Genomic DNA, 9,356 nt, shown 5'->3' on the forward strand with positions numbered 1-9,356 from the left:
CATAGGGATATCGTATGTAGGGATTACATAAAACCCATTGTATCAGTGTAGAGTGTCACATGATATCACTACGCTTTTCGACCTTTCTAATTCTTGGCCTTGAGGGATTTTCTATTCCGATCTTTAGATCTATAGGGGGCCCACCTGGACTTCCAAGAAGGCCGTTACCTGCAGTCCTGTCAGTAGAAATAGTGGAGTTTCGAGGGTGTTCTGCAGACCCTCTTCTACGTGGTCTGGTGGTCTGGTCACATGACTTGCAGTTCCTGCATACAGGACTCAGAGATAACTTGTATGCCGGTGCTGTAAGTCCTCCTCCTGTGGTAATTTTCTCCAAGATCACATTACGGTGGAGGTCGGGGCTATTCTGCTAAAGCCGAAGACACTCGTATTCTCATACAGAGCTTAAATCTCCCCCCCAGGAAAAATGAGAAAAACCCATTCAGGTAGAGCCCAGAGTTTACATTCAGGACCCCAACTCTGGTTATTTTCCTAAATCAGTCAAGTTGTACACCTGCCAGGGATGGGGGTCTAGAAACAGAACGATCCATAGGTAGGAATACAGCAAAAAGGGTATTGGGACAGAATCAAAAGACAGAGGTGGAGGCTTAACGGACAGAAGTCCAGGAACAGCAGTCCAGGTATGGAGGCTTAATGGACAGAAGTCCAGGAACAGCAGTCCAGGGATGGAGGCTTAACGGACAGAAGACCAGGAACAGCAGTACAGGGATGGAGGCTTAACGGACAAGGGTTCAGGAAGGGGGTTAGGACAGTATCCAAAGACAAAGATCCAGGGATAGAATGATGAGCTCAATAGACATGAGTCCAGGAACAGCAGTCCAGGGATGGAGGCTTAACAGACAGAAGTCCAGGAACAGTAGTCCAGGGATGGATGCTCAATGGTCAGGGGTTTGGGCTAGGGGTACATGGACAAGGAAATAGGTTAGGACAGTATCCAAAGACAGAGATCCAGGAATGGAGGCTTAACGGACAGAAGTCCAGGAACAGCAGTCCAGGGATGGAGGCTTAACGGACAGAAGTCCAGGAACAGCAGTCCAGGGACGGAGGCTTAACGGACAAGGGTTCAGGAAGGGGGTTAGGACAGTATCCAAAGACAGAGATCCAGGGATAGAATGATGAGCTAAATAGACATGAGTCCAGGAACAGCAGTCCAGGGATGGAGGCTTAAGGGACAAGGGTTCAGGCTGGAGGTACATGGATTCAGGAAGGGGGTTAGGACAGTATCCAAAGACAGAGATCTAAATAGACATGAGTAAAGGGACAGCAGTCCAGGGATGGAGGCTCAATGGTCAGGGGTTCGGGCTGGGGGTACATGGACAAGGAAATAGGTTAGGACAGTATCAAAAGACAGAGATCCAGAAATGGGATGATGAGCTTAATAGACATGAATCCAGGAACAGCAGTCCAGGGGTGGAGGCTCAATGTAGAGGGGTTCAGGCTGGGGATGCATGGGCAGGATCCATTATAGGGGACAGAATCTAAAGACAGAGATCCAGGAATGGGATGATGAGCTCAATAGACATGAATCCAGGAACAGCAGTCCAGGGGTGGAGGCTCAATGTAGAGGGGTTCAGGCTGGGGATACATGGGCAGGATCCATTATAGGGGACAGAATCTAAAGACAGAGATCCAAGAATGGGATGATAAGCTCAATAGACATGAGTCCAGGAACAGCAGTCCAGGGATGGAGGCTCAATGTAGAGGGGTTCAGGCTGGAAATACATGGACAGGAATCCAAAATAGGGATTGGGACAGAATCTAAAGAAAGGGATTCAGGGATGGGAAGAGGAGTTTAATAGACAGAAGTCCAGAAACAGCAGTCCAGAGGTGGAGGCTCAATGGACAGGAGTCCAGGAACAGCAGTCCAGAGGTGGAGGCTCAATGGACAGGGGTTCAGGGTTGGGGATATGTGGACAAGGATCCGAGACCGGAGTCCAGGGACTGCACCTTAGCTGCTGGTCAGTGGATGGGTCATCCATTCCGGAGGTGATGGAGAGAATTCTATAACGGATGAAGAGTTTTCTGACGAGGACACAATCCAGGACTCGTAGTCCACAATATACATGGTCTGTGATCATTCAATAAATTATCAATGTTTTCATACTCAACTGTGGTGTCGTGACTGGAGGCTCCAGATCCAAGCTGGGGGGGGGGGGGGGGGGGGGTGGGGGGGGGATGGTGGGGGGATGGTGGTGGGGTTTGGTGGACATCATTGTTTGTTATCAATGTGGGGATTGTCGCCATTTTCATCTTCTGAGCCGCCTTCCTTCCCGAGCCGTATTGGGAGTATTATTGGCTTCCAAGCCTCCTCATTACTACGATGCAGGATGGAGGGTCTGACCCTCCTCTAAGGGTTTTATCAGCTCCACATGTGGTCAGATTTACTTCTAGATCTCAGTGTTTTACAAGGTCCAACTGGTCAGATAGATTTCTAGATCTCACATTATTAGGTCCACCCGTGGTCAGATATATTTCTAAATCTCACAAGGGTTTCATCAGGTCCACTTGTGGTCAGGTATACTTCTAGATCCCATAAGGATTTTAAAAGGTCCAACTGTGGTCAGATATACTTCCAGGTCTCATATTATCAGATCCACCTGTGGTCAGGTATCCTTCTATATCTCTTATTGGGTCCACCTGTGGCCAGGTATCCTTCTAGATCTCTTATTGGATCCACCTGTGGTCAGGTATACTTCTAGATCTCTTATTGGGTCCACCCGTGGTCAGGTATCCTTCTAGATCTCTTATTGGGTCCACCTGTGGCCAGGTATCCTTCTAGATCTCTTATTGGATCCACCTGTGGTCAGGTATACTTCTAGATCTCTTATTGGGTCCACCCGTGGTCAGGTATCCTTCTAGATCTCTTATTGGGTCCACCTGTGGTCAGATATCCTTCTAGATCTCTTATTGGGTCCACCTGTGGTCAGATATCCTTCTAGATCTCTTATTGGGTCCACCTGTGGTCAGGTATCCTTCTAGATCTCTTATTGGGTCCACCTGTGGTCAGGTATCCTTCTAGATCTCTTATTGGATCCACCTGTGGCCAGGTATCCTTCTAGATCTCTTATTGGATCCACCTGTGGTCAGGTATCCTTCTAGATCTCTTATTGGGTCCATCTGTGGTCAGGTATCCTTCTACATCTCTTATTGGGTCCATCTGTGGTCAGGTATCCTTCTAGATCTCTTATTGGGTCCACCTGTGGTCAGGTATCCTTCTAGATCTCTTATTGGGTCCACATGTGGTCAGGTATCCTTCTAGATCTCTTATTGGGTCCACCTGTGGTCAGGTATCCTTCTAGATCTCTTATTGGGTCCACCCGTGGTCAGGTATCCTTCTAGATCTCTTATTGGGTCCACCTGTGGTCAGGTATCCTTCTAGATCTCTTATTGGGTCCACCTGTGGTCAGGTATCCTTCTAGATCTCTTATTGGGTCCACCCGTGGTCAGGTATCCTTCTAGATCTCTTATTGGGTCCACCTGTGGTCAGATATACTTCCAGGTCGACGATACGTTACGCCGCCGCGATTCTTTATGAATCTGGCCCTAGAAAATAAATAGTGCTGCCTAAAATAGTTTATAGGATTAAAACAAAAAATGAAAAAAATAAAAGTGTTCCTCCCTTTAAGCATTTAATAAAGGCAAAACTTAGGGCCAGATTCACGAAAAATTACGGCGGCGTAACGTATGTCCTTTACGTTACTCCGCCGCAAGTTTTCATCGTAAGTGCTTGATTCACAAAGCACTTGCGTGTAAACTTGCGGCGGCGTAGCATAAAGCTGTCCGGCGCAAGCCCGCCTAATTCAAATGGGGCGGGGACCATTTAAATTAGGCGCGTTCCCGCGCCGGACGTACTGCGCATGCTCCGTTTCAAAATTTCCCACCGTGCTTTGCGTGAAATGACGTCGCCCCGACGTAATGTTTTGAACGGTGACGTGCGTTACGTACTTTCGTATTACCGGACGACTTACGCAAAAATAAAAAATTTGAAATTTGACGCGGGAACGACGGCCATACTTTAACATGGGCTGTCTATTGTTACACCACCTCAATAGCAGCCGTAACTTTGCGACGCGAAATGCCGACTAGCGACGAAGTAAGAGAATGCGACGAACGTGAGTATCTCCGTGGATCGCCGTAAACAGCTAATTAGCATACCCGACGCGGAAAACGACGCGATCTCCACCCAGCGGCCGCCGAAGTATTGCATCCTAAGATCCGAAGGCGTACGCCTGTCGGATCTTAGCCAAATGCCGTTGTATCTTTGTTTGTGAATTACAAATAAAGATACGACGCGGGAAATTTGAAAGTACGCCGGAGAATCAGCAGATATCAGCAGATACTCCGGCGTATTTTTTCTGTGAATCTGGCCCATATTTTTTTTCTGTACTATATAAAAAAAAAACGTAAAAAATAAAATAAAAAATACAATTAAGATTTCTTTTTTATTTTCACCGGCGGCCAAGAAATGTGGGTTTGCAAATAAAAATTATGAAAATAAAAAAGTGCTGCCTAAAATAGTTTTTTAAGAAAAAAAATTAAAAAAATATAAAAGTGTTCATCCCTTTAAGAAATCAATAAATATAAATAATAAAGGTTATGTTATATTTGGATATTACATTAAAAAAAATATTTAACTCTTCAAGCAATCAATAAATAGAAAAAAAATAAAGGTTAAATTAAATATTGGATATTTATTATTTTCGACGTACAATAACGTGTCGCCGACATCGATCCGCCACATCCGTAAACCCCCCGAATTTTATTTCACAAACTGATATTTCTCTCTTTACCACAAGATTTATCCCCCCCCCCCCCCCCCCCGATGGTTCTGCCGATTACATTTCTCTGCTACTTCTCACCGCAGACATCGTTGTCACGCAGAACAAATTTGGAGAAATGATTTTACAATTTTTAAAGACGGAACAGAATTTTTTCTGGACTATAAAAAGAAACGTAAAACAAAAATTAAGATTTCTTTATTTTCACCCGTGGCCAAGATTAAAAAAATATGTGTGTTTGGTTCTGCAAATAAAAATTAAGAAAATAAAAAGTGCCGGCCATAAAAAAGGAATTGTGGGCCAGATTCACAGAGGAAATACGCTGGCCTATCTACTGATATCTGCTGATACGCCGGCGTATTTTCAAATTTGCTGCGTCGTATCTTTATTTGTAATTCACAAACCAAGATACGACGGCATTTGGCTAAGATCCGTCAGGCGTACGGCTTCGGATCCTAGGTGTATTTTCCGGCGGCCGCTGGGTGGAGTTGGCGTCGTTTTCCAGCGTAGATTATGCAAATTAGCTGATTACGGAGATCCACGAAGATACGCGCGTTCGTCGCAATCACTTACGTCGTCGCTAGACGGTTTTTCCCGTCGCAAACTTAGGCCTGCTTTTTCATGGCTTACATTTAGAACAGCCATGTTAAAGTATGGCCGTCGTTCCCGCGTCGAATTTAAATTTTTTTTTTTGCGTAAACGTCCGGGAATACGAAACGACGTAACGCACGTCGCTGTTCAAAAAATACGTCGGGGCGCCGTAATTTCGCGCAAAGCACGTCGGGAAATTTTCACACAGAGCACGCGCAGAACGTTCGGCGCGGGAACGCGCCTAATTTAAATGGTACACGCCCCATTTGAATTAGGCGGGCTTGCGCCGAGCAGATTTACGTTACACCGCCGCAAGTTTACAGGTAAGAGCTTGGTGAATCAGGCACTTACGCTGTAAACTTGCGGCGGTGTAACGTAAAGACGATACGTTACGCCGCCACAGTTTTTGCTGAATCTGGCCCTGTCTTCCTAAAAATAGTTTATAGGGTTAAAACAAAAAAAATCATCCCTTTAAGTAATCAATAAATAGAAAAAAATAAATGTTAAGTTATCTTTTGAATATTAAATTTAAACAATATTTTACCCTTCAAGCAATTAATAAATATAAATTAAGGTTAAGTTATATTTGGATATTACATTTTAAAAATATTTAACCCTTCAAGCAATTAATAAATAGAAATAATAAATGTTAAATTATATTTTGGATATTCAATTTAAAAATGTAACCCTTCAAACAATCAATAAATATAAATAAAGGTTAAGTTATATTTGGATATTAAGGGTAAAAAATATTTAACCCTTCAAGCAATTAATTAATAATAAATGTTAAATAAAATATTGGATATTAAATTAAACCATATACACATTTATGATGAGCAGTAGAGGGGGAGGTGTTGGGGGGGGCGGGGGTGGTTTCTATGCCGGGACGATCTTCCCTCATAACTGTTATATAAAATGGTCTGCAAGGTGCAATTGTGTGGGGCACAGATGTACAATGTTTCAATATCCCAGAATAATATGATAATATAATAATAATTATAATAATATGAATAAATAATAATAATAATAATCTTCTGTTTGCCCAAAATAGTGGAGGGGGGGGGATATTTTTTTTTTCAAAATATATTTTTTTCCAGGGAAATCTCAGGGACCGAATTGGTAAAAACGAGTGAAACGATCGCACTTCCTTTCCACGTTTCCCATTATTCAGCTGGAAAATCCGACATCCTATGTAAAGCATTTATAATTTCCGTTTTTATTGGAGGAACAATGGAAGACGCGGATTTATTATTTATTTATTTGTTTTGTTTCTGAGATTTTATCCGTTCTTGGAAGTTGTTTTTTCACTGTTATGTCATTTTCATTTCTAAACTTTTCCCTAAATATATTTTTATCTTCTTCTATTATTCTCATTCTTGGGGGTTTTTGTACATAAAGTGTTAATTATCTTCCTGAGCATTTCGCGACTTTTTCATCGGCGTGCCTTTGTTTTATTCCTTTCTTCATTTTGTTTGGCAGTTTTTTTAATAGAAATTAAAATTTTTAATAACTTCTCTCATCTTAATTCTCTTTATTATTTTCTGATAAATGGCAAGACGATTGTTCTTACAACAAAGTATAAAATAAGCATTCCAAATATTTACATACAATCAATAAAATGTGTACAGACAGTGTAATAACACATGCCCCAACCCCCCCCCCCCCCATTACCAACCCCCCCCCCCCTTACAAACCACCCCCCCCCCAGCCCTTAATAACTTCTCTAAACGTTTATGATTTTTTTTTTCTACTATTATTCTTTTTTCTTTTTTTTCTGCAAACAATATGAGTTGCTGAATTTTTTTTTACATTTTATTGTATCCATTCTAAGCAATTTTCACCGTTATGTATTCACCGTGTTATTTGTATTTAAAAAAAATATTCTCTAAACATCGATTTTTTTCATTTTAGAACGTATGCCTTCCTTTTATTATTCTGATTTTTGGCAGTTTTCTTTTTATAGCAATTTTTTTTTTTTTTTAATACCGTCTCTAAACATTTATGAATACTTTATTTTTTTCTCATTTTAAGATTGTTCGTTATTTCTATTTGGGTGTCACTAAATGGATTTTGTTTTTCTTTTATTCATTCTTAGCAGTTATTTTTTCACTGGTGAGCTCTTTTAATTTCTAAAATATCCTCTAAACATTTATTTATTTTATTACTATGCTTTTTTCCTTATTAAAGCATAGTAAGAATAAAGGAAGGCATAACTTCTAAATAATAATAATAATAATAAAAAATATATATGTTTAGAGGATATTTAAAAAATTTAAAGAACACAACAGTGAAAAAAAATTGCCAAGAATCAGATTCTTGGCAATTTTTTTTCACTGTTGTGTTCTTTTAATTTTTTAAATATCCTCTAAACATATATATTTTTTATTATTATTATTTAGAAGTTATGCCTTCCTTTATTCTGATTCTTGGCAGTTTTTTTTTATAACAACGTCTCTAAACATTTATGAATACCTTTTTTATATATATTTTTTATATACATATATTAATATTCTTTTTTTGCAAACAATGGGTGTCACTGGATTTTGTTTTCCTTTTCTTTTATTCATTCTTAGCAGTTGTTTTTCACTGTTATTTTAATTTCTAAAATATCCTCAATTATAATAATATAGAACATTTGCTTTTCCCTATTGTTCTGATTCTTGACAGTTTTATTTTCTCTTTTGTGTTTTAATTTCTGAAATATCCTCTAGACATTAAAAAAACATTTCATTTAGAACTTTTTTTTTCTTTTGCATTAATTTTTCTGATTTTTGGCAGTTTTTTTATATTTTATAGTTATTTTTATTTTTCATAACAACTTCTCTAAACATTTATGAATACTTTTTTTCTCATTTTAATATTTATCTTTATTTCTTTTCTTTGCAAACAATGGGTGTCACTGGATTTTGTTTTCCTTTTCTTTTATTAATTCCTAGCAGTTGTTTTTCACTGTTATTTTAATTTCTAAAATATCCTCAACACTTTTTTTTTTAATTATATAGAACATTTGCTTTTCCCTATTGTTATGATTCTTGGCAGTTTTATTTTCACTTTTGTGCGTTAAATTCTGAAATATCCTCCTAGAATTTTTTTTTTTATTATTTAGAACGTATGCCTTGCTTTATTGTTCTGATTCTTGGCAGTTTTCTTTTTTATAGTTATTTTTATTTATTTTTAACAACTTCTCTAAGCATTTATAAATACTTTTTTTCTCATTTTAATATTGTTTTTTTAATTTTATTTTTGTGCAAGCAATCGGTCTCACTGGATTTTGTTTTTTTCTTTTATTCATTCTTAGCAGTTGTGTTTTTCACTGTTGGGGTGTTTTATTTTCTAAAAAATCCTCTAAACCTTTATTTTTTTTTATTATTTAGAACTTATGCCTTGCTTTATTGTTCTGATTTTTGGCCGTTTTCCTTTTTGTAGTTATTTTTATACTTATTTTTTCTCATTTTAATATGATTTATTTTATTTATTTATTTTTTGCAAGCAATACGGTCTCACTGAATTTTCTTTTCTTTTCTTTTCTTTTATTCATTCTTAGCAGTTGTCTATCACTGTTGCGGTGTTTTAATTTCTAAAATATCCTCTAAACATTAAAAAAAAACATTTCATTTAGAACTTTTTTTTCTTTTTCATTCATTGTTCTGATTCTTGGCAGTTTTATTTTTATAGTTATTTTTATTTTTCATAACAACTTCTCTAAACATTTATAAATACTTTTTTTCTCATTTTAACATTGTTTTTTTTTTTTGTTTTTTTTTGTGCAAGCAATCGGTCTCACTGGATTTTGTTTTTCTTTTCTTTTATTCATTCTTAGCAGTTGTTTTATTTTCTAAAAAATCCTCTAAACCTTTATTTTTTTTTATTATTTAGAACTGATGCCTTGCTTTATTGTTCTGATTCTTGTCAGTTTTCATTTTTGAAGTTATTTTTATACTTTTTTGTAGTTATTTGTTATTTTTATAC

Source organism: Rana temporaria, chromosome 1 (genome assembly GCF_905171775.1).
Source record: "Rana temporaria chromosome 1, aRanTem1.1, whole genome shotgun sequence".
NCBI lineage: Eukaryota > Metazoa > Chordata > Amphibia > Anura > Ranidae > Rana > Rana temporaria.